The sequence below is a fragment of the Pimephales promelas genome, chromosome 12 (genome assembly GCF_988280905.1).
Source record: "Pimephales promelas chromosome 12, fPimPro1.hap1.1, whole genome shotgun sequence".
Classification (NCBI taxonomy): domain Eukaryota; kingdom Metazoa; phylum Chordata; class Actinopteri; order Cypriniformes; family Leuciscidae; genus Pimephales; species Pimephales promelas.
The window spans coordinates 27,666,340-27,690,575 of NC_142780.1; the positions used below are offsets into that span (position 1 = coordinate 27,666,340).

General features: G+C 36.8%; 1 protein-coding gene across 5 annotated transcripts in view; it reads left to right on the forward strand.

Annotated features, from left to right (window-relative positions):
- Positions 1–24,236, forward strand: part of tsnare1 (T-SNARE Domain Containing 1) — a 195,124-nt gene that overhangs the window by 114,496 nt on the left and 56,392 nt on the right. For 3 of the 5 annotated variants that reach the window (XM_089117884.1, XM_039652561.2, XM_089117885.1), the window contains one exon: positions 9,316–10,978. The exons of the other annotated variants lie outside the window; for them this stretch is intronic. The gene's annotated coding sequence lies outside the window, so the exon portion shown is untranslated. Of the gene's footprint in view, positions 1–9,315; positions 10,979–24,236 lie in introns of those variants that run through there. 5 annotated transcript variants of the gene reach the window in all.

Consider the following 24,236-nt stretch of genomic DNA (forward strand, 5'->3'; position numbering starts at 1 on the left):
ATTATACCAATTAAAGTTTTAGTAATTTTGTTGCATATTTTTAACATTTTACAGTATGTGCACTTGCATGTACTTACAGTGTACTAATCTAAAAAAGTACTGGGTAATATTAGGTAGCTACATGGGTTAAGTTACTGTAGGGGTAGGTTCATTGTTAGTACCTAGTTATTACCCATAGTCAATGTAACAGTGTGATTATATATTTATGTTCTGAGTAATATTAATGAACATGTACTTACTATAGGGGTTAGGTTAGGATTAGGGTTTGGTTGAGGGTTAGTTGCATGTAATGGACTATGTGCAGGTTAGCATATGCTAGTTCCGGCTGCGAAACCGATATGGGATGTCTAGTTTCCGGTAGCCTGATGGACGACGTAGAGGATGTATGTTTCTCCAGATGTCTTGAACATTTGCCGAATATTACAGTCGATTATGTTCATCGACTGGCTAATGATTTTCCTCCAGCTCCCCAGAGCAAGAGAGAAGGGGTTTAAATATTACATTTGTCAGTATTTGCATCATTTTGAAAGGAACGTTAAGTCACAACAACATCCATGCTCAGACTGATCTCATGAAATTGCGTATGTATGACACGTATCACGTATTTTTGGCATGCTATCAACACGCATAATCTCTTTTCAGCGTGTTTATAAATACCGTTGACTTAACGTTATTATTGTATATATATATATATATATAGCATATGACCTACCTCAACCCCAACCTACCCGTCACTCCTACCATCCTAGGAAAAAATAAATATCGCTCCCCAGATGTAGATCTACATTTTGTTTTGTTTCGCTCGGACATTTGACGGCGTGTACATACGCGGTACACGTGGAATCACTCGGACATTAATGTTGCCATGCTACGTGCTCAAGCTATGCGATTTGGTAACTGTTATATCTCTCTATACATTATAAAATGCGAAATCATGCGTTAGAAAGTGCATTTTCCAGAACAGTTTGTGTTGGCCATTGTTTTGTTTATGATGTTCAGAGGCTATGTTGTTGACAACCACTATCGTCATATAGATCAGTGTTGACAACCACTATACATGTCATACAGGGAGTAAAGGTATCCGACGTTGGTTCGTTTGTTATCAAGTTAGGCTGTTTAACACATATTAGGCTGTTCACACATATTTCTAAACAGGTCTCCCTTTCAAAATAGGTTCTAAACCCAGGGGCTTCTCCTGGTTAAAGGGTATAATATAATAAATAATTAGTAGCCTAAAAACTTCCTTCTAGTTGTCATGGATACGCAACGCTCCACTCTGTGAAGCGACTGCTTGGGTGCGGTGACAAAATGTGAAATATCGTTTACTTTTCACAATGCAGCAGCGCCTGGCTCCACCCAAATATGAGTGAAAACTGTGTTGGTTGACTTGACAATGAACAAACGAACATAGTTTTAGACAAATATATTTAGATAGCTAAGCTTTAGATAGCCGGTCCACTGATGTAGGATGTAAACAACGGCAACCGGAACCGAAGTACCCAACATCCGCCCTCAAGGCGGAAGTTAGCATTTTTCTCGTGCACATAGTCAATTATGCATAACTTAGTGTTATTAGTATGGTAAGTACATGTAAGTTATGTAACAAGGACACTGTAAAATAAAGTGTTACCATAAAGTAAAACATTTTTGTTGTTTATTTTGTACACTTAGTGGCAACCTAGTACACTTGCTGAAGAAAGGTACCATCAGAACAGCTTGGGGTTAAATGGCAATAGAGAACTCAGCAACTCGATTAGCCTGCAGCCAGTTGCAACAAACTAAATAAGTTAAGAAAACCCATAGTGATAATTTCACCTACAGTTTTAAATAAGATTTACTTAGCTTAAGGGGTTCATTGTAACCGGCCCCCTGATCTTTAACCACCAGCCCATTCATTACTGAAGGTCATTTTCTACTTGTTATAGCCAGTAGCAGCCTTCAGAAATGAAAGACAGCTTGTGCATCCGCACTTGGAGTTTGCATAGCGCACTAGTCCTAGTATATTTAATCCACATCCATGAACAAGTGTGACAATAAGCCCTCTGTATGGACTAAAATCCTCTTAGGCAAAGCTTTGTGGGTAAACTTGCTTGATGCAAATTCTAAACCCCATTAGCTCTGAGGAACTAGTCAGCTGCATTGAGATTAATGGTAGGGCGACTACTGGATTTAATAGGGTTATTTCACTGCTTCCGGCCAAGAATAAACAACAAACTTAATGCAAGACATTACTCACTTTCTCCACTGACTGATAGAAGTTTCTGAATTCACTTGTGACTGAGGTTTGTTGTCGCTCTGTTTGGTTAAATTTGCTCTACTTATACCTTTTGTCGCCTCTCTTACTTTTGAATCAGCAAGAGATCGGTGAGTAAAATTTGAGTTATTTTCCAAAAAAAAAAAAAAAAATCAATCTTGTAGAACCTGTTATGTAAAGTGTATTTAAAATGTTTTATATCGATTTTTCTGGCATGAGTGGGGAAAAAACAAGAGGGAAAACAAGAGTAAGAAAATGTTTAACAAACTGTGTTTCCTACCTGCAAAAAAAAGCTCTTTTCTCTGCCCTGAAGTGATTTTGTGAAATTAGGGGATATGGATTTGCAGCTGCTATTAGGATAAATGCTGAGTGAGAAATGTTATGTGCAATTTTCCATTACAGGGTGAAAAATGAAAATCCTTATTTATCTATTTTTTAGTGCTGTCAGCTCACTCTGAACTTTACTCATGGGGATTACCGACACACTCTCCGAGTGAGAGACAGACGCTGAAGCTCCCATGTGAGAAACAGATGTGCGGTAGAGGTATTATAAGTTTGCAGAGTCCCAAACCTAAATGTTAGTAGCTTAGAGAAGGAAACAGGGAGATAGAGGACATCTCTCTGAAATGGAAGATGACAGAAATCACATGTGTCTCATATTTTTTATTTTATTTATTTTTTGGATATGCTTTTCCAGGTGTCACAATGAGACGGCCCCCTCCTAGCTTCAGCTGCTGGCTGGTGTCTCCAGGAAGAGCACAGATTACCTAAAGCTGATTGGTCACCTTAATGTGCTAGACACCACATTAAAAAGACTTAAAATGTCATTATAGCCAAATGAGCAGCACAGTCATCGAATACATGCTGGGGGGTCTACAAGCAGGGAATGATTTTAAAAGAATGTTGTCATTCCATAGAAAGTAGAACTAAGATTCATTGTCCCTCTTTAGAACAATGTATATTGAAATTTTAATATAATAAATTATCCCGATCTTAAATATATGTATAACTGTCTATTTATATATATATTTTAAAATGTAATTTATTCCTGTGATGGCAAAACTGAATTTTCAGCAGCATTACTCTAGTCTTCGGTGCCATATGATCCTTCTGATATCAGTCTAATATGCTGATTTGTTATAATCAGTTATTATTGGTGCTTAATTATGGTTTTTATTATGGTTCTTATAGGTCTCACATCATACTTCAAAAAACATTCTAATATGCTGTAATATTTGGTGCTCAAGAAACATTATTATCAGTGTTGAAAGCAAGTGTGCCGCACAAGCCCTCTAAAGTGAAGCCAAAACGTCTCGATCACCCCCCTGTGACCGGTCCTAGTATAGGTCATAAACCCCGCCTCCCCATGTTATTCAACGGGATGTGAGACCAACTAAACAATTAAATTACACTTCACATATCCTGTTTCCAAAGATAGTTTGTGTCATTTACTGTAGTTTCTATCACTTTGATGTAATTTCAAGAGTAAATAAGTTTGTTTTAGTTAGTTATTTGATGCTATAAAAACGGCGCTGTGACATCATGATTGACAGCTGTGATTGACAGGTTCTCTGTGCGAAGTAGTCACTGAAGCACCAGTGTTGACTACCTCGTTAAAATAAGGTAAATGCAACTACTAACCATAGAGTCATTGCAATCAGCAGGCACCATTGGAGAGGAACAGAGCAGACAGAGGACACTTAAGAAAAGTGCGGGGTGTGTGCTTGCGATTGATTCTGCTACAGTGAGGGCGGGGCCTTGATTTCGTGGCCTTACTTCCTGCTCACGACTACGCATGTCTGGTCCCGAAAACGCAAGTGCGTAGACTCAAGTCCCAAAATGTCAGCACCATATCGGGACAGTGGTGGCTTCAGTTCTCTCCGATGGAAAAGAGCGAAGGGGCGTCGTCGTATGGTTGAAAGCAGTTTTTGGTGCTCAATATTTTTTGTGGATATCGTGATGCACTACCATTCAAGTGTTTAGGGTCAAAGTTTAGGGTACTGTAAGTAAGAAAAATAAACACTTTTATTCACAGAGGACACAATAAATGGACCAAAAGGTACTGTAAAAACATTTAAAATGTTACAAAAGATTGTAGTATTTCAAATAAATGCTTTTGATCTTTCTTTTCATCAAATAATTATAGAATTTGTAATACTATTTGTATAATTTTGTGGGGCTTTTTTTTACTACATTTTTGATCAAATAAATAACATAATGTTAAAATGTTAAAAACATAAATAAAAAATGTAATAAAAAATGTAATAAAACGTTATAATAATGTAATAATAATATAATAAAATGTTATATTAATATAATAAAATGGTAACGTTGATTAAATGTCAAAATTAAGAATGTGCTTTAATGAGATTTAGTGAGGTCGACGTGTAAAGAGGGAAATTAATGGTAGGGTGGATTGAGAGTTATATTGCCCCATCTAACCCTACACAATGACTCACATTCTGCGGCAAAGGATGGGGGGGTGGGCGGGTTGGGGGGCACTAAATATTTTTCAATTGTGCAAGTGGGCAGGTTGACAGAAGGATGGTTGCTCTCAGATAGCTTGTCTATTCACTGTCGGAGGTGTAAAAGCTTATGCACTTAGTGAGTAGACTGTTAGTGTGTCCTAAAGTGTGTTGCATTGTGTGCGGGCAGCTGGACTAGAACGTGAAGTTCCAAACAGCTCTGCCTTCAACTCATACAGAGCACTCGCTTTGCGTCTGTAGAGGTGCTGAGGTACCATTTAATTCCCTCTCTGACAATCAATACTTTGGCTGTGAAGAGTGCTTGGCTTTGATTGATATGTGCTATCGGGAGAAGGCATCTGGACGTGGACTGGAAATGGGGCGAGACGGATGCTTTTGGAGTGCAGGGGCCCATCTGTCCACATTGATTTGCCCAGAATAGCGTCTGACTACTAAATCTTAGAACTCTTGGATTGGGAAAAAAAGATCAGAAAAACTTTTTTTTATCCAGGTCTGGAGTTTAATCTGTCATATGAAGGTTTTGACATTCCCAACAGCTGTTTTCATCTGTTGCTTGAATTCCTTTTTTAAAACATGAACATGTTGTAGCAGAGGACTTGTGGTTAGTGCATATGTTCTGATTAGTTCAGTCGTGTTCACGCAGATAACACGCTTGGGAATGACATGCAACATTTCCTTATAACATTTCACATTTTTTTTAATGTTGTTTATATTGTAGCTTTTAACCACTTGAGTCTTCTCTTAAACAACTCCATGATATGCATTCTGGGATGCTTTTAAACAGAATAGAAGTTGGTGGTATTTGTGGAAGTTTAGAAGGTATTTCTAAACTTGTAAAATGTAGTTTTACTTGTCCAGATGTAATTGTCATTTGTTCCAGCACTAGACTTTGCTACACTTTTTCAGTTTGTAATGGATTTTTTTTTTTTTTTTAAATCATGCAAATATGAAGGCAATATATTTTGTCCCCAGCCTGGCAAAAATTTGATGTATAAAAACGGGTCATAAGCAAATACTTAGCTTAGCAAGATTCTATTTAAATAACATTTAAGTGCACACTTATTCGAAATAACCACATCAGCAAATGTTGAGCCAACTTTATCACTTCTTAATCACTTTTGAGATTTCATAACCTCATGACTAAGTATTTATATAAGAACTATTCTGATTTGAGTGCAGTACTGCCTACATTCAAATATCCATAAACCACTGTATTACATTATCCCAAATATTTCTAAGAATGTTTAAAACCAGAGAAAACCGTCGCGGGTTGATTCTGAGATAACAACCGGGCCCGGCTGGATGTATATTATCCCTTACTTAACCTGTTCTATTACACCCAATAAACAAAATAGTTAACTTTTAGAATAGCACGACACCTTTGAGTATTTTCTCTCATTCATTTCAAAATAGAATGCAACATTTCAAAATGATGGTGCTCAAATGGCCTCAAATTCAATCTTTACTCATTGCACGCGATGACCTCATGGAACAGAACCGTTTTGCAGCTTCAGCTATTGCTTTGTTTTGCCAGTTTATGTGCTTATGTATAGAAGCTTCCTCATCACTTCAGCTCCGTTTCATAAGCCTGTGAGTTGCTTTAGATGCTCTCTAGCTCCCTTCTCATGATATTATCGCTCAAAGTAGGATGCTGGTATAATGGGTATAGTGGCACAGTTGGCACAGACGAAGAGTGAGACTTGTGGGGAGATCCTCCCCGCGGTGGCTGTAAAGCAGTCTTTGATGTGGACGTACCCAGCAGAGCGTGCTTCTTGGCCAGAGAGACAGCCTGGGTGGAGGTTGCTCTCTGATCTCTGTCACTTCAAAGCAGGTGTTCTTTCTTTCTCAGTTCTCCATCCTTTCATCCCTTTACTCCTTTACCATTCCCCTCGCTTACTGGCTTGTTCACTCCCCCTCTGTCTGTCATCGTCTCAGCCAAGATTCCCACACAGTGGCGACAATGACATCAGGACTGATGGACATTTCTGAGGCCTTTTTGTGAGACGTTCACATAATGCTCATCTGTCTTTTCTCTCTCTCTCTGCCTCGCCTTCCGCTATTGTTTCCTGATTCACACACACATTATAAACCTCCTCCTCCTCTCTTTGGCAGAATCATCAGTTGACATTTATTTTGTTGTTCTCAATATTACTGGAATTCATACGAGATGCTTAGTCACACATATCTAGCTGTTTTTAAAACAATATATCAAATCACCAAATGTGTCAGTAACAAATATGAGAACACAAACAGTTATGTGGAATTATAATAAAGCGTATTGTAAACAAACATAAATGCCCTCACCTCACCCCAACTTACAGGTATAGCTCAACCAAAACTGGTCTGCTCACAAGTGGCGGATCTAGAAAATTTTACATGGGGGCAAAGGGGTGGCAAGACGGCACATGGCAATCGCTATACGTGAATTGCTTTAACCCTCTGAGGACCCAGGTGTTTTTGGGGTCCTTGAGATGTTCTGACATGACCTGACATTTCTGCTTTTTAAGTTTCTTATAAACATATTAATGGCACAGGCGAAATTACACTCTATTTAGCAGAAACAGGGCTACCATAATATATGAGCAACATGTATGTACATGTTTGTATTTTGAGAGAATATTGTTTATGCATGGTTATTGTAAAAACTAAAAATGAAAGTTTCTGAAATAAGGCCACAAACACATACTAAATATGCGTCCACAAGACTTTTGACTAATGGGTATTATTGGCTAGGGTTTTTTCTTTAAAATGATCTGAAAATCATCCACCTAATCGTTCACATAAAACTGTTAATTGGGTTATATTGTGAAAAACATTTTTTTTTGTTTGCCAAGGCAATATGCAAATGGGCGTGAACATATATAAATATATAATATATAATAAATAATAATAAATATAAATATATATAATAAATATAAAATATATATATATATAAATTAAAATCTTGCTGACCTAAAATGTTTGAACATGAGTAAATGTGAAAACAAAGAATTTTCAGTTTGCTTTGGCCTGTTTCTCACATAAAGCTACAAATACAAATACTTCCCCCCTCAACAAATAAAAATACAATTACAAATACCGGCTGCTTTTGCTTTAAATATTCCATATAGTGGTATATTACATGTATTTAGTGTACAAGTCTAAAAACATGAAGTTATTCTATTTAGGATGTGGAATGGGTTGAATTGAAGCATTGATGGTTTGCTTTCATTTAGGTATGCCGACTTTTTTTTAAAGAAAAAAAGGTTTAAATTTCCATTTGCAATTCACATCGTTTTGTTTCATGCCACTTCTTGTGAAAATCCCTTTATTCTGTGTCTCGTTCTTGTTTTCTTAATCTCTTCTTGTGTTAGTGCTTATAGATTTTCTTTTGTTCTGCGTTTTTATCTTGCGTGTGGATGGATTAGAAGCCCAGCCACCCCACATGGGTGGAGAGCTTAAAGCAGGTAAAGAAGAACATCAAAATGCTGCAGTGCCAACTCTTAATTCATTGGCCCATTCTGAGTCCTTGATGTGTCAGCTCTGACCTCAGATCAGCCCTGCAGACCCAGACGGGCAGAGACAGGTCATCTGAGATCAAACTTTAGTGTTCAGACCTTGGTGACGTGATCTGGAAGCCTTAGGCACAGAGGGTGAAATCAGTCTGAGGGAAAAGAAAGACAGAGTATAAGGTCAGTGAAATGAAAAAGAACTTTAAAAGATGTAGGGTTTAAATACAGGTAATTGTGCAGACAGTGGAAAGTGTTTAGCAACGTTTTCAAGAGTTACTGGCTGGTCTCGTATCTACTGTAGTAATGTAATAGCTGATTCATTCATTATGGTCAGTTGCATACCAAATCGTTCATTCTGATGAACAGATGGATGGATTGCAACTGCTGATGAGTACAAGTCACATTTTTAAGAAATATCACACACGCAAGAGTGCTGTTTTACTGAATCTCAGCTGTACATGTTTTTATTATAATAAATACATCTTTAGATTTCTTCTCCCAGTGACAATTATTTTTTCCTCTTAAATCATAAAAATAATTTTTAGAAAAATCCAGCCGATCGCTCTTTTTCTTTATTTAACTTTATCTTGCTTTTATGTTTGGATATTTTCACTGGAAAACAAGACAATACTGAGTTTTTAGTGTAGCTATACCATAAAAGTTGTGTGTTGTTGGATAACAAGCATGTGATCCAGTGACAGGGAATAATGCCTCCATAACTCTCATTTACTTAAAGGTTTCATGTTTGCACTCTAAATAAAGATAATTGTGGATGAAAGTGATGAGCTATGGCCTTTTATGGATTGCCTAGTTGGATGATTAATGAACCACTTCTGTTCCAAACTTAGGCTTGCACTTAATTAAAACTTTAGGCCTGACCACTAATCATAATTTACATCCCCGAACCTCAGGACAAATTAATAATAAAATGTGCAATTTGCTTCCACACTTGTTAATGTTTTAAATGGCTAGAGATATCATGCTGGGGGTGAAGCAGTTTGCCAGTGCATCCACAGGTTTTTGTCCTTCAAAATGGTGTTCACCTGCTTTGTGACAATTTACCTTTTTTCTGTTATTCTTTCAGAGATCTCGGTTTCCTCTCCAATTTCCTGGCAAAACAAGAGTATGTGCGTTGTCCACCTGCGCTCACTTCCTCTCCTCTTATTTATATCTGTATTTCTGTCGGATTGTGTGTTTTTCTTTTTTTCTGTGTATGCCTATACGGAAATGTGTGAGTGTTCATTAAAAGAGTCTATTTTTAATGATTTTTAATCAGAGCTCTGTACTGTAATGTGCATTTAATTGCTCTTTACCTCTTCAAAGTGGACTCGAATCAAAGAACAAAATCCAAATAGACTAAATGTTGTGGGCTTGTATGCCAACTTTAACCCTTGTGCTGCATTAGATTTTTAACACCGTTGAGTGCATTAAGGACCAAAAATGGCCACCTATTAAACATTGCCTATTGCCTAAAATAAGGTGCATTTCCACCCATAGGGAATAAATATGTAGTGACATCATCTGGTGGAATACACTATATAATGCAAATATAATGCTTTTGCTTCAAAATGAAAGGATGTTTGTGCAAAAATCATGTTTCATGTATTACTGACAGCCTCAGATTTAAACAACGTTTTAATGGGTTTCAATGGGCCATTTTTGGTCTTTATGGTGCTGAGTGTTACTATTTGATCTACACAGTGTGTGTTATACATATTTTGCAAAATGGGATCAAATTTTTTACATGTATCCAAAAAGTCACAATTTTGCCAAATTTCATACCATTTGCATTAAAACAGCCAAAATGGTCAAAGAAATTAAACTGCAAAAGACCAAAAATGTCCCTAATGCAGCATAAGGGTTAAAATCTCTTTTCTGTCATTTATCACTGATTTTTGAGTACTGAGACAAAACTGGCTGTGCTTTTGCTCGCCTATAATTCAATTTGGGTAAACACCATAAGATGTAAAAAAATAAGATATTAATAGTAAGATATTAATAATTAGAAATTGACAAATCTATCATTCATGTAAATGAATTAATGAACTGATACTACATAGCGTTTAAAAGATTTTTTCATGCTTTTTAGGTAGGTGTGTGTGTGCGTTGCTACTAATATGACTTACTTAAATGGGTAAAATATTATAAACAATTAACATATCTAGGTTGTGACAATAAATGAAATGGTACATTTGTGTTAAAATAATTAATTGATTTTATTTTTTAAATTGTTCAGTCTCAAGAATCAGTTTTATGCTAGTTCTCATATCAGCTCATGTTGATCTTTTGCTACACTGTGCTCAAAATACATGTGTATATTTATTTTTCTAGGGCGCAAATATGTAATCTGGGAAAAAAAAACTGTAATTGTGACATTCTTTTTATGAACCTTCTTTATAAGGCAATTTGTTTGTGAGAAAGACATAATTGATGTACATTTCTCTTTTAAGATTGTAACCTGCTGTCTGTGTTTACCAAAAACTGGTATTATAAACTGACATTTGAATGCAGCAGGTAGCCTGCCGTTATAGAACACCTGTTGAGAGAGAACAGAGTTATTGTTTTCATTTGCATAACCATAAAACCATAGGCTTTCTTTCCAAAATGAATAATATTTCAAATGTTCAGTATCGTGTTGTGTTGCACTGCTCATATTTAGGTTGAGGGTTTGGTTAGGGTTAGGCTAACCTTAACCCGTATACTGTTTATTTGCCGGCTTTGATTAAACAGTACAATTTAAAAAACAATCTCTCCATTTCTGTCACTGTCTGTCTATCGCACACACACTTAAAGCTCATAAAACTTCAATAGATTGTGAAGGCAAGAGAACTGACATACAAATAATGGAAATAATAGGTTTGTACTGGATCAGTCATTCACCTGCTAATCAATATGAGACAGGAACTTCATGGCACACTGTTCATTCAGAGACAGCAACATGCCCACTATGCTTCCCTCAGAGTCATTATATTCACTGTCTGATAATCTCTGTTGTGAGCAGAGAAAGTCGACGTGCAATTTGAATGGGGTATAGTTATAGCTTTTTCTGTCATAGCAATTTCGTCTGGTATATCGGTGATGGCTGCTGCAGAATGTTAATGCTTGGCTGCTGCGTTCATGAATTAAAGTAGAAGCTGTATAAGCGTTGATAAATGTGAAGAACATGAAAAGGGTTAGCTTTCATTCGAGCTTTCAGCTTCTTTTTTGTTCTTACAATTTAACTTATATATTATATATATGATATACTCTAGTTTTACAGGTTAGCTTGTAGATGTTATACAGCTTACACAATTTGGCTGATAATATAATCTTTCTCCAATTGGTGACCATTCAAAAGATAGCAGATTTCAAATTGCATAATTCATACAAACTGAGCAGCTGTCATTAAGTCGAGTGGGAATCCACATGGTTCTAAATTAAGGCCTTGTCAGATTAGCTATAGCTAACATTTACTACTGCTACACTGTTAGACTTTCAAGTTTTTTCACAGTAAGTTACTGTAATTAAGATTTACAGTAACATAACAACTAATTTTTTATATTTCATAGAAATAAAAATAATTAGTTGTTATGTAGTATGTTGTTATGTAGTTATGTAGTTACTGTAATTAAGATTTACAGTACTTAGTTTTACAGTAACTACATAACTAATTAGAGTAAAACTAACTACATAATAACTAATTATCTTTATTTCTCTTTTTATTTCACAATCTCTGTTTGAAATCTGCAATTGCAATCATTAGCGGAATTATCAACTTAACGTGAGTTGTACTTCGACATCCTTGACACAGCACAGTGTGGATGAACACAATGTTTGAGGAGAGTGTGACGCCGGTGTCGATACTGGCATTCAGAATCACAGATTATTCTTTTTGGAAGTATGACTAATATAATTTTCACCTGAAAATGTCATCTGAACTTGTAAGAAACATCCACTTTTCTTCTGGTTCTGACATTGCAGTAAATCGCGCTTATTAAATCTAAAAATCGCTTATCATCACGCAAAACCATGCAAATTATATTTTTTTTTCTCAACCTGTTAATGTTAACAATGTCAATGTTAACGTATTGTCCTTCCGATATTTATCCTTGTTTTCACATGGGTCCGGTTGCAGTTTTTTTTCTTTCTTTTTTTTTCTGTAGCCACTCCGAAGTCTGAACGAAGTCTTTTGCATTTTACAGCTGGTGAATGTCTAGTTGTCACTGGAGACTGTCGTTTGAACCTTTCTGGATCCGCCATCAAATTGATAAGTTTAAATATATATCAAGTGATGCTGTGAGAAAAGGCTATAAATCTCCACCTACCACTTGAATTAAAAACATTATTACAAGCTTACCATCTTGAATCAAGCTACAAAGAGTTTTGAACACTGGCTGCTTATGTATTTTCTTAAACATGTATTTTGGATCATTTTTAACCTCAAGAAAGCTACGTACTGCAGCTTTAAATCTTACTGAACCCAAACTTTTGAACAGATAAATAAATAATTGTGTAATATCGAATGTTTGGTCACCAGAGATATTCAACAAACCATGTCTTTGTCTTCTCTTTAAGGAGACTAATTTTTATTTTGTCCCTCGTGTGCAAAAATCCCTTGGGTCAAGCTTTTAGAAATATAGATGCTAACATGCTATTCTTCCCAAATCCATCTTTGTTTAGGTGGTAAAATGTTGGCTAACTGGCAGCAACAGTACATCATCAGCTTTTCTTGGCTGTCCCATTTGCAACTCTGTTAGCAGGGGATAAATCTCTGAGTTATTGCTCCTCTAGGCCTCATGAATCAGGGAGCCCTCTGTAGTGAGAATTAAAGTCCTTCTAATGGGCCGAGCTTCTGCAACATATTGCTGTGTTTGCGATCACAATAGCTACCAAGACTTGAATACATTTTTCAAAACAAGTCGTTGGAGGAAGCACAAATATTAGAAAATAATCTGCCACGGGCAATTAGCTAACCTAAAAAAAAAGTGTAATATGATTTAATTTGTTCTTCAAGCTGGTCTCTCAGACTAATACTGTACAACCAAGCAGAATCCCAATGAATCCATAAACATGATTACGCAATCTCAAACGTCACAGTCAAATTTATCAAAATGTGCATTTAATAGTTACAGCTGCATAAAAGGACATTTAGTAAACATGTCAATGGAAAACACTTGTCACTGCCCTGCACTTCCATTAAAGCTTCCATCATGATGGCAGTCACTTACACACACATAAATGCAGACAGCGTGGTCAATAGCGCAACACTGTCTCCACTGCTTAGGCAGTGGGCAAATTTGTTCTTGACAGATACAGGATGGAATAAGAAAGAGAACAGAGGTGTTTTTGTTATCGATGATTTCTAAAATGCCTCTAGCTGGCATTGATCGCACAAAAGAACTGTCCGCGTGCAGTCAGAGAGAGTGTTTACGCATTGGGTGGTGCAGTTTAGCATCAAGGCTTTGACAGGTGGCCTCTTATCACTGACGTATGGATAAATGTCTTCCACCACTTCATAACTTCTCTCTGACCAGCCTGCTCACTCACTGCTGCTTTAAAGAGCAGCAAAATGTCAGGAATCCCAATCCATAAGCATGAATATACTGTATGGGCAAGATGTGGTGTGCATGTTGGTCATTTCTATTTTTAAGTTTGACACTGATTGATTTTGCTCGTCTGCATGTCTGGACCGGTTCACACAGAACACGTTTTTGATGTTAAAAATGTAAGACGCAGGTCAGTGAAATGAAAAAAAAGATTAACTTTTTAACTTGAGCCCCTCGATTTTAGAAGGCACTGTCATGTGCGAGATGCTGCAAAAGATACGAAAAACGTTTAAACGTTGTTTACATTGAAAAAAAAAATGGAAAAAAATAGTACAGTGTATTGGAAAAACACGCTTCAGGATAAACATGATGTGTTTGCTCATAAAAGATGCCTGCTTTCGTTGAATCACCATTCAAAAAAGGCTTTGACAATACAAAGCCACATTAATAGTTTGGGCACCATCTATATGCACCAAGTGGAGGACATATGCATTCTGCCAATTACTCAAAATTGTTCATAACTGAAAGAGACATACCTATGAAGCTTTTCATAGACAGTTGAAGAAACGGCAAACATATTATTTGATAGCTCTGAAAATAGGTATTTCAGGGAAGAGGTGTTTTCATAATCACATCTTGAGGATGTCAGCAGAAAGCAAGTATAATGTTGGACAACTACCAATCAAGAGTTCATAGTGTATCATTATGTTAACATGGGATTACATCTTTGGCATCACACTGAAATATCTCTGTCAAAATTAAATGCAATCTGTCACTTCAGTCTTTTTATTTATTTATTTTTTATGAAATTGAGTAACCTACCTTTTGTTGTCTGTGTACCGCCTGTGTAAAGTATTAATGATTGGATGGATGGATGGAATGAAGGATGGGTGGAAGGAAGGAAGGAATCAATCTTGTTTCTTTGCTGAAATGGTGTCAGCCAGGGCTAAGTTAAACTGGGCTTATACAACAGAGCGAATCATGGCACACTAACCGCACAACTTTAACTTGACACGACCTCCGTCGTGCTTTATAGCATTATGAAGAAGTTGATTTAAACTCTACACGACCCCTAACACAAATCCTCAGACAAATGTCAACTTAGGCAAGATAATATTTGGTGAGGCATGTTTGTTGTCAGGTGAAGCTGTTCTAGTTCCCAATTCTAAAGGGGCTGGTCAGTAAAGAGGAGGGCTGGCAGTATACAGACCTCTCATGCATAATGTATCTCTCTGTGCTTGTTCTGAAAAAGAAAACTGTCAGTCCCAGTTAGACTGAAAGAAGATTGCACCCACGTCCCACTATAGACATATGCTTATTTTGGCACGTGCGTTAGCATGTCTGTTTTGAACGTTTGGCCTTATCTACTACCCACTTGTCTCACACCTTGCGGAGACTAGTTCCGCAAAGTAGAAATAAAGACTTTTGTTCTTGAAATTAAGAAAACCCCAATGAGTTGGATGTGAGAAAATAAATCACATATGTTGAAAAAAATAGCTCTAATAAGTGTTACACACATCTGTGCACAATCACAACAGTGCAGGCAACTTTTAGAGTGAAACCACATTAATGTTAGAGCCAATAACAGCATGTCTTCTCCATACGATCTATGCCATTTCATAGCAGACCTTCCAGCAGGTCATATAATGATATCTGACTTTATATGGTTTCTAGTTGGTTGAAGTTGAATAATTATGGTTTTAAGTTTACAGCTTTTAAATCAGTGCCGCTTTATCAGGCAAAATCTTTTTGTTGATTTATATATCCATTTCTTTTTTTCCTGATTTTCTGTGATGTGTTCTGCATTGTTTTTGTACATTCTTGTCACCAAGATGATGGCCTTTTGTTAGCATTTATTTATTTATTTTTTTCAAAATTGTCAGAATCACTTGTGACAGTTTTAAAAGAATCAGAAAGAATTACTGTAGAAACTAATTATTAAAGTTTTGTATCGAATACTATAATGTTTTTAGCTAAATTAATTCAAGTTGTATTATGGACATTCTAAGTGGTGATGAAAAATTATAATTCTTTGTGTTCTCGCGCAAACAGATTCCACTACTGAGAAATTCTCCGATTTCAAGGAAAAAATAAAAAAAAATGATTTCCTTTGTAGTTGGGCTAGTGAAAATGTTGCCAGATAAATATTATTAATAATATTATATTAACACTATGGGCCCTATTTTAACGTTCTGAAACGCAAGTGTCAAGTAACTTTGTGGGCGGGTCCCGGCGCTGTTGCTATTTTTAATTTATAAATGCCTCTTGCGCCTGGAGCAAATCTAAAAGGGGTTGGTCTGAAGTAGCTTCATTATTCATAGGTGTGGTTTGGGCGTAACGTGAAATAAACCAATCCGAGCGCCATCCAACATACCCTTTAAGAACAGGTCCGCATGTTGCATGACAGATTGTTATTATAACGGTCGGGTTTACCAGGCACGCGCCAGGAGCGTTCACAGCCGATGAGACCGACGTTCTTGTCAGGACAGTGAAAGACAGAAGTGACGTTGTATGGGGATGGGAGAAACCCTCGCACATCAGCGTCGGTTAAACATTATAGCCTATATGTAGCCTATGTTTCTTGCCACTATTGGGCAAACAGGTCTGATCCTTCGGTACTACAATTAGCCTTAAAAAATGGGTAATTTGTTTTTTTCATCTTCATGTAAATCACAATGATTTCCCTCATGTGTTAATATTTTTCCTTGTTATAATGTATGATTTGCAAAAATAAAAACTACTGCATCTGTGCTGATGAGAGAATCAGTGTGCGCGTTGTGTATACCCGACATTATGGCCAAGCACGCGCGCTTAAAATAGCATCATGAAAAACGCTCAACGCGCCACTGACTTTAGACCAGTTTTTTTGCTGGCCAGTGGCGCAATTGTTTACTGGAAGTGTAAAATTACGAAACACGCCTCCTTTTTGCGCCGATCCGCCCAGGGAGCGCAAGTTCATTCCCTAGTTTACCAACGTAGTCTGTGGAGGGGAAAATCCCGCTTTGCGCGCGTGCAAAATAGGAATGAGACATGCGTTTGTGTATAAAGTCATTTGCGCCGGGTGCAAAATAGGCCCCTATATGTACCATTTGCCCCTTCATTTTCATTTGTATCAAAATACGGGCCCTCACTCAAACTCACAATGCTTTTACTATATGTTGTACGCAATCAACTAGATGAGATGGAGCATGTCAATCAATTCCCCTTTTCCTATTTACGTTTATTTTGAACATCCCTCGGTGTGGCGCAAGTTGAAAAGGGGAAGAGAAGAATGCACCGCTCTCACCCTGGAATTTGCAAACATTAAAATGACATTCTGTCAGTGTTTGGTGCGAGCAGAGATGCCAAGAGAGACAGGCTGAAGACTAGGCTGTCACTGTATGCAGTCAAGCGCTTATTCATGAAATGGAATTACTTTCTGACTATAGAAAGGCATACTTCTAAAGCTTTCTGCTTTTGCTGGACTTTAAATTTCTTATTTGGCAGTCAGCCTCTTTTTCACATTGGTCTCAACCATTCTAGTTACTGTGCGAGTTTGTATGATTGCGAAGAGCATTTCATGTGTGATCTTTTTCGAAAAAGGAAAAACTTGATAGGAAATTATTGACTGGATGAGCACTGATGTTGCTATGGATGTTGATATGTATGCATTTGATGTCATTATTCTTGTCAAATTAACAGTAGTTTAACGTTTCTTACGTATTAGTTATTAAAGGGTTGGTTCACCCAAAAATCAAAATTAAGTAATTAATTACTCACCTCCATGCTGTACCAACCCAGTAAGACCTTCGTTCGTCTTCAGAACACAAATGAAGATATTTTTGATTAAATTTGAGAGGTGGATCACTGCTACATAGGCTGCCTAAGGGATTGAAACTTGACGACGCGTGCACGAGAATTGCAATCTCCTTCAACTACTTCAGTTCAGTTCTTGCGCATGCGTCGTGGAAATCTCTTGAACTCTCGTCTCAGGGCCAGAAGGATGAAAAGAAATAGCCGAATAAAGTTGTTATTTTTCACACAAAATGTATTCTCATCGTTTGATGAATTTACACTAGAGCCACTGTTGTCACATGGAATATTTAAACATTTTCGTCAATGACTTTCTGGGTCGTCAAGTTTCGATCCCTTAGGCAGCATGTAGCAGTGATCCAGTTATTGTAGCACCAAAAGATAAAAAAAAAAGAAGAAGCATAGTATAGATCATAACTGAGATGACCTCACATATAGACACTCGCTAGTGGTGTATTCATTAGGGTACTTAACAAGACAACATGAATAGGGCTCATCTCTGAAAACATCCCTCTCTGTAAGCGGAGATATAAAGGCTTTCTGCAGTGTGTTGCTTTGAAAAATGATCAAAGAACTAAAGCTGAGCTGGAGACAGATGTAGAACCAAACATCAATTTGTGTCTGATAAGGTCCAATTCTTAAGAGGTCAGAAGTTGGCCCCTTTTAGCTTCTGAGCCAAGACTAACGAAGACTGTGCCAGTATTAGCAAACACTTTCCAGCAGGCACGAAATGAGAGTTCAGTTATCGTGATCCTTGGCTCTCATTAAGCAATTAAAAGTCAGACGTTGACAGAGATACTACTTATTAGAGTCTGTTCACCGTATATGACTAGAATTACAATCCGTCTCCAATCATTACTTACAAGGCAGGGATGTTTCTTTCAGGCATAACTAGAAGGGCTGGTTTTTTTGATCGTCTTCCATTTGTGGTTGTCTCTTCAAATGTCCGTCATTCTGTTGGATGAGACTGAAAACCCAATGTGATCACATTAGTAAGCTATTATTAGTACATAAAGTGGGATTTTAGCACACATTTTTTTGCAATTTTATGTTTGTGAAGCTGAGAATATTTTTTTTATTATATGTTTCATGGTATATTATAAAAAAAGTATACATTTTACACCTGGAAAACTAGCATTGTGGAAAACGTGCCACACTCTAGTTTGTTTGCAGGTAGAAATCAGAACTTGTGCTCTGATCAAGGTGGATGTGTGTATCAACAGTGATAAATGTTTACAGCCTGGCTGGTGTGTGTGTGTTTATCCACTGTTGAATGCGACAGCACGTTTTTCGTTGATCAGTGCACTTCATTGCTGTTAGCTGATGGTAGTCCCAGGCTGACCACTCAATTATAAGCTCTTTCTCTTGTGACTCCCGCACACGGTGCTCATCAAAGCAGGCTATTACCTGGCCTAATTACCATCCAGCCAGGCATAAGTCGACATCCGCTGGGAATAACCGAGCCTGTCCTGCGAGACAGAGTGACCCTCGCACCCCTGAAAAATATTGCCATCTATTTTAATAGAGCTTTACATCAATTCAGCCGGCACACGCATGCAGCCGCACTGAAGACTAATACTATAAACCATTACCATAAAGCACCTAATGTAGTCTAGAGATAAGATGCTATAATTTCTAATACCCACGGCCTCCTTGCAGAAACGGGATATACAGGCTTTGCCAACCCAACAGAAATTAGTCATTTAAAGGTTCTGGACTTAAACACACACAAACAATCACATATATAACTCTCTCTCTCCCACACACACACACACACACACACACACACACACACACACACACACACACACACACACACACACACTTTCTTTCTCTGTCAAAGGTTTATTGGCGGTAAGATTTTTATCGTTAATGAATAAGAACAGCATTTATTTTCACTCAAAAAAATTAACTAGGGAGGTTGTGCACTTAATATATTTATATTAGCTTACTTATGATAATTGTTTTTTTTGACTTGAAATATTTTTTTTTCTATTAAGGTCTATGTATTATGTCTCAACTTAACAGTACAAAATCCTAACGCGTTGTCTAAACAACACAAACCATTTATGTTAAGTAAGAAATTCTTACATCCAGAGGGTGGCAGTATAGTGCGAGCCGACTGCCATTTAGCCCGAACTTAATTTGATTGTGTTCAATCTGTTTCAATGTATGTACAATTTAAGTTGACTTAATCCGTTTGTGTTGGATTACATGATTGATTTGTGTTGCATTAACTGAAACTGGGCAGTGGTTTTAGTTCCCAGCTTGCTTTGCATAGGGTTGAATTAAGAGAGAATAAATGTTAAAATTTAAGTGTTATTTTATGTTTTTTGGAGAAATTTAGAAAAGGGGAAGACTTGATAGTGTGTAATAGTGTTTAATGTTAAATTACATTGGAATTATTAAACAATTTAAATTACAGTGGGTTACCATTGTGGAGAAGAGTGGAGCATTTTGTTTGGCTGTCGACTGATTTTTAAATTAAATGTCAATTAAATGTCACTGAATCAAATGAAATAGAAATGGATGAATGAATATAGTTGAATGCCTTTGAATCATGTCAGGAAGCCTTTAAAAAATCATGTTGAGAGTACTTAAATTGGGCAATTTAAAAGTACTCAATTATGTTGAAGATACCTGAACAAATTATGTTTGTTTAACATAATCCAGTTATGTGGAACCTGTTGACGAAAAAAAAAAAATTAAAGCCAACATATATATATATATATATATATATTTTTTTTTTTTTTTTGAGAAGTGTTACTGTCACTTTTGATTTTTGTGTCTGAATAATCGCATTGATTTATGTAAAAAAAAAAAAAATCCAGATTTTCAATGTGGTCTTTTGAACCCCACTATATTTTATTTATATTAGATAAATAAAACACTTGACACATAAAAAGGGATGTCATTACAATCTAACATTATAACGCTAATTGAAATATTTTCCCACGCACTAAACAAAAAATAAATCACTTTATCTTTTTATAACACAAGGGAAATCAATTCCCGTACACTCAGTGTTGACTTAATTAAACAGTCATTAATTAAATATAGAGCTTTAAAATCCATTGTTTAAAAATGTGTTTTGAAATCAAAGCATCAGGCAACTGCAACATATAAAGATACATATGATTTTTAACCACTATTAATGAGCACCTCTGTACTCTGTATCCACCATCATGATTTGATTTGTTCTAATATACAAGTAATGAAAAATAACTATTTCTTAGTCAAATATTGTTTTATGTGAAAAGACGCTTTTGACATGATTGAAAATACTGCAGTGTTAAAATAAACATTGAGCTTTCTCCCTCTCTCTCTCTTGCTCTCTCTCTTGCTCTCTCTATCTCGCTGTGTGTGTGTGCATGTGTTTGTGTCGCTCTAAATGAGTAAAGTTGTTTCATCTAGATGAGTTACATTACAAAGACCAAAACAGCTGCTGCAGAGGATCTGACCAATTCATTATTTGTGTGTTATTCAATTACAAAACAAAGACAGTGTCTCTGCATTCTCATCATAACAAATTACCTCCAAACAAATAATTAGTGCTGGGAATAAATCTCTTGTCATATTCCATTACGACAACACGCCAGGATTGTGCTCAGAAATACCAAGAGTTCTCCTCAGTTTATCCACTCTGGTTGTGTGTGTGTGTGAGTGAGAAAGAGAGAGCATGTGTCCCAGGTTGCTTGAAGAAGTTTCTCACGATTCAACCTGCAGATTTGACCTTCCTGCACTTTTGTGCATGTCAGTTTTGCTCTAGACTGTTCAATAAAATGCTACTATTAAGAACAGGTGCTCCATGTGAAGACGGAGCACTTTGGCAGTTCCCTGAAAGTTATCTTAAGCGCTTAGCTCACTGAACCTTGGGAATGAAAATCATGCGACATTCTCTTGACTTGACTGCTAAAGCCTTATTTGAAAATAAGGCTTAATCAATAGAATAAAATATAATAGGCGCTTATTTTGGAGCGCCGGACAAAAATTCAGAACACATAATCCTATTATGGAGACAAACGGTGTGTTTAAAATTCTGGACCGAACTGTGGACATCCACAATGAGCGGAGACAAAGTCTGAGCGTCCTTGCATGTACGAATTTGAAGCCTCATTGGATTCATGATATGTGGAGATTATGTGTAAACTTTAATCAAATTCCACCCTCTTATTAGGCAAAGTCCTATCAGATCATTTGTCGTATATGTTCCTGTAGGGTGAAGGGTGATCATTTCCATACAAATGAGCAGAAAGATTTTCTCTCTCTCTCTTTCTCTCTAATTACCCTGCAACACCGACCTTATTTCCAATCTAGAGGCCCGGTTTATTAAAACAGTCTGTTATACAAGTGCACATAATTAACAACAAAAAAATTAGGCTTTTTAAAAGTGAAAGCACCATATGAACAATTAATGTTCTAATCAACCCCTTTGAAACACGGTACTTAGTTCATTCGGAATAGCCCTTCTGTTTGCATAATGAACACAGCTGAAATGGGGGTGATACAAAGTCAGTCAGACAACAAAGAATAAACTAATGAAGATCGTGCAGAACTCAGAAAGGATTCACGTGGCCTACCTTATTCAAAAGTAGAAAGTATAATGCTTGTTGAATATTAATATACATGAATGTCATTTTAGTTTGTGTGAGATGTTACTGTCAAAAGTATTTTTTTTCAATAGTTGTGTTGTCATTTTTGTCCATGTATTGCAGAATTGCACATGCTTTGGCACAAACTGGCTTACTTTACATCACTTATAGGTGAATATGATTTCACCAAGTATAACATGTTACTGGATCAACATTCTAATCAACCAATCAGATTTGAGGGACAAGTGTCAAGTTTAGGCTTATGGTGCGTTCTATTATACCCAACGAACCGACTCGGACCTCGGATTTGACGTCACGTCCACGTTTCAAGCGTTCTATTATGTTTTGCTTGTCCGAGTCGGAGAAAGCTGTTGTAATGGTAGCACTGGCCGCGAGTACAGGCACTTACATTAAAATAAACATATTATGACTACACCTCATCAAAACGCAGCCATTTGAACTTGAAAATGTTCACTTTATTTAAAGTTTTTCATGTTAATCTTCTGTTAGCAACGCTAGCAACGTTAGTAATTGCACTCACAACAACCGATTCCCATGCCTACAGGGGACGCAGTAATACGAGTGATTATAATCGTCATTTAAAATACCAAATCGGTTCAAAAACAATGAATACAATTCATTCTTACAAGTCACAGGGCGCAGCCATTTTGAATTCCGAAACGAAATTCTTGCTCGGTGTCCTCGCGGTTGTCCGACGTCCGAGAGGAGAAATCCGAGGAAAGGGGGCGTGTTGCTAGGCAACGTCTGTTGTCCGTTTCGGATCTCCGAGACGGATGAATAATAGAACGCACCATTACAACTCAGGTTAGGTGCTTCTACATCAGGGTTTTTCTTTCTTTTTTTTTTTTCTCCTCTGATTTTTAGAGAAATGTTATGGGTAGGGTTAGGATTAGAGGTAGGGATAAGGTTATGTCAAAATTTTCAGACAGAAATGTTGTTCCAGAATCAACTAAGTATTTTGACCCAGGAACATTATGCATGGGAAAATCGCTATACGCTAACTCACGACCAATTCGTGCGAATTCGTATGAGTGATTCAAAAGTGACTAATTCGTACTAATTCATACGACCTCACTCATTTAGATTTATCTAAACCCACGTGATGGTTAGGTTTAGGGGCGGGGTCAGGGGTAGGTCATTCGTACGAATTCATACGAATTGGCCAATTCGTAAAATATGTACGATTTAGCAAAAATCTTACTAATTCGTACGAGTGAGGTCGTGCGAATTGTTACGAATTAGCCACCTCGTAAAATTCGTACTTTCAGATGTTAAAAGTGCCTTGGACGACACTATGTCTAGATATGACTTTCTCCATAATTGAATCGTAATTTGTTGAACAACTGCTGCCTTATTAACAGAAAATGTAAAGTGTTTAGTTAATTCACCCCTCAACAAATTGTGAGTTTCAACGTCTCTTTTAACATAGTAACAAAACTATCTTGTCACAGAGAGATTATGAAACAGCTAAACTCACTTATTATTATGATTACCAAAGGACTTATGGTTTTATAATAAACCAAGAAGCAAACATGCAAATCCTAATACTTCAGAGTGAGCATTTGATAACACTAAAAGCTCCACTACATTAGTTACCACCCTAATTACTATTGATTCACAGTCCTCGGTTTTATAATTTAGATGAAACCCAATACAACTCACACAATCAATGTTGTCATTCATCCTTTTGAGGACAAAATCATCATTTTTAATTTGTTAAAATTCCCTCTTATGAATCTATGCCCTGAGGATGGATTTGATTTTGAATGTACTTTGATGTTTCAGGTTTGTTCAAAAGAAACTACAGTATAGAATGAATGTTTTAGGTATATCATTTGGAGTTAGGACCAGTGTAGGAAGGACTAAGGCTGCAAAAGTTATTGGCTATATTTGAGTTTGAATTGAATTTTAAACTCCACTGCATTGCCTCAGGTTTGTAAAAGCAGTGTGCACTAAATTAAAATGTCTTTTGAGCTTCAGAGCTGACACAAATACAGATTCTGGTCTAAATACTGGGGTCCAAAAATCTGCTGCTATTATGTGTTTTCTTTTGCAGTTTCTTAGTGTTTGCCCCC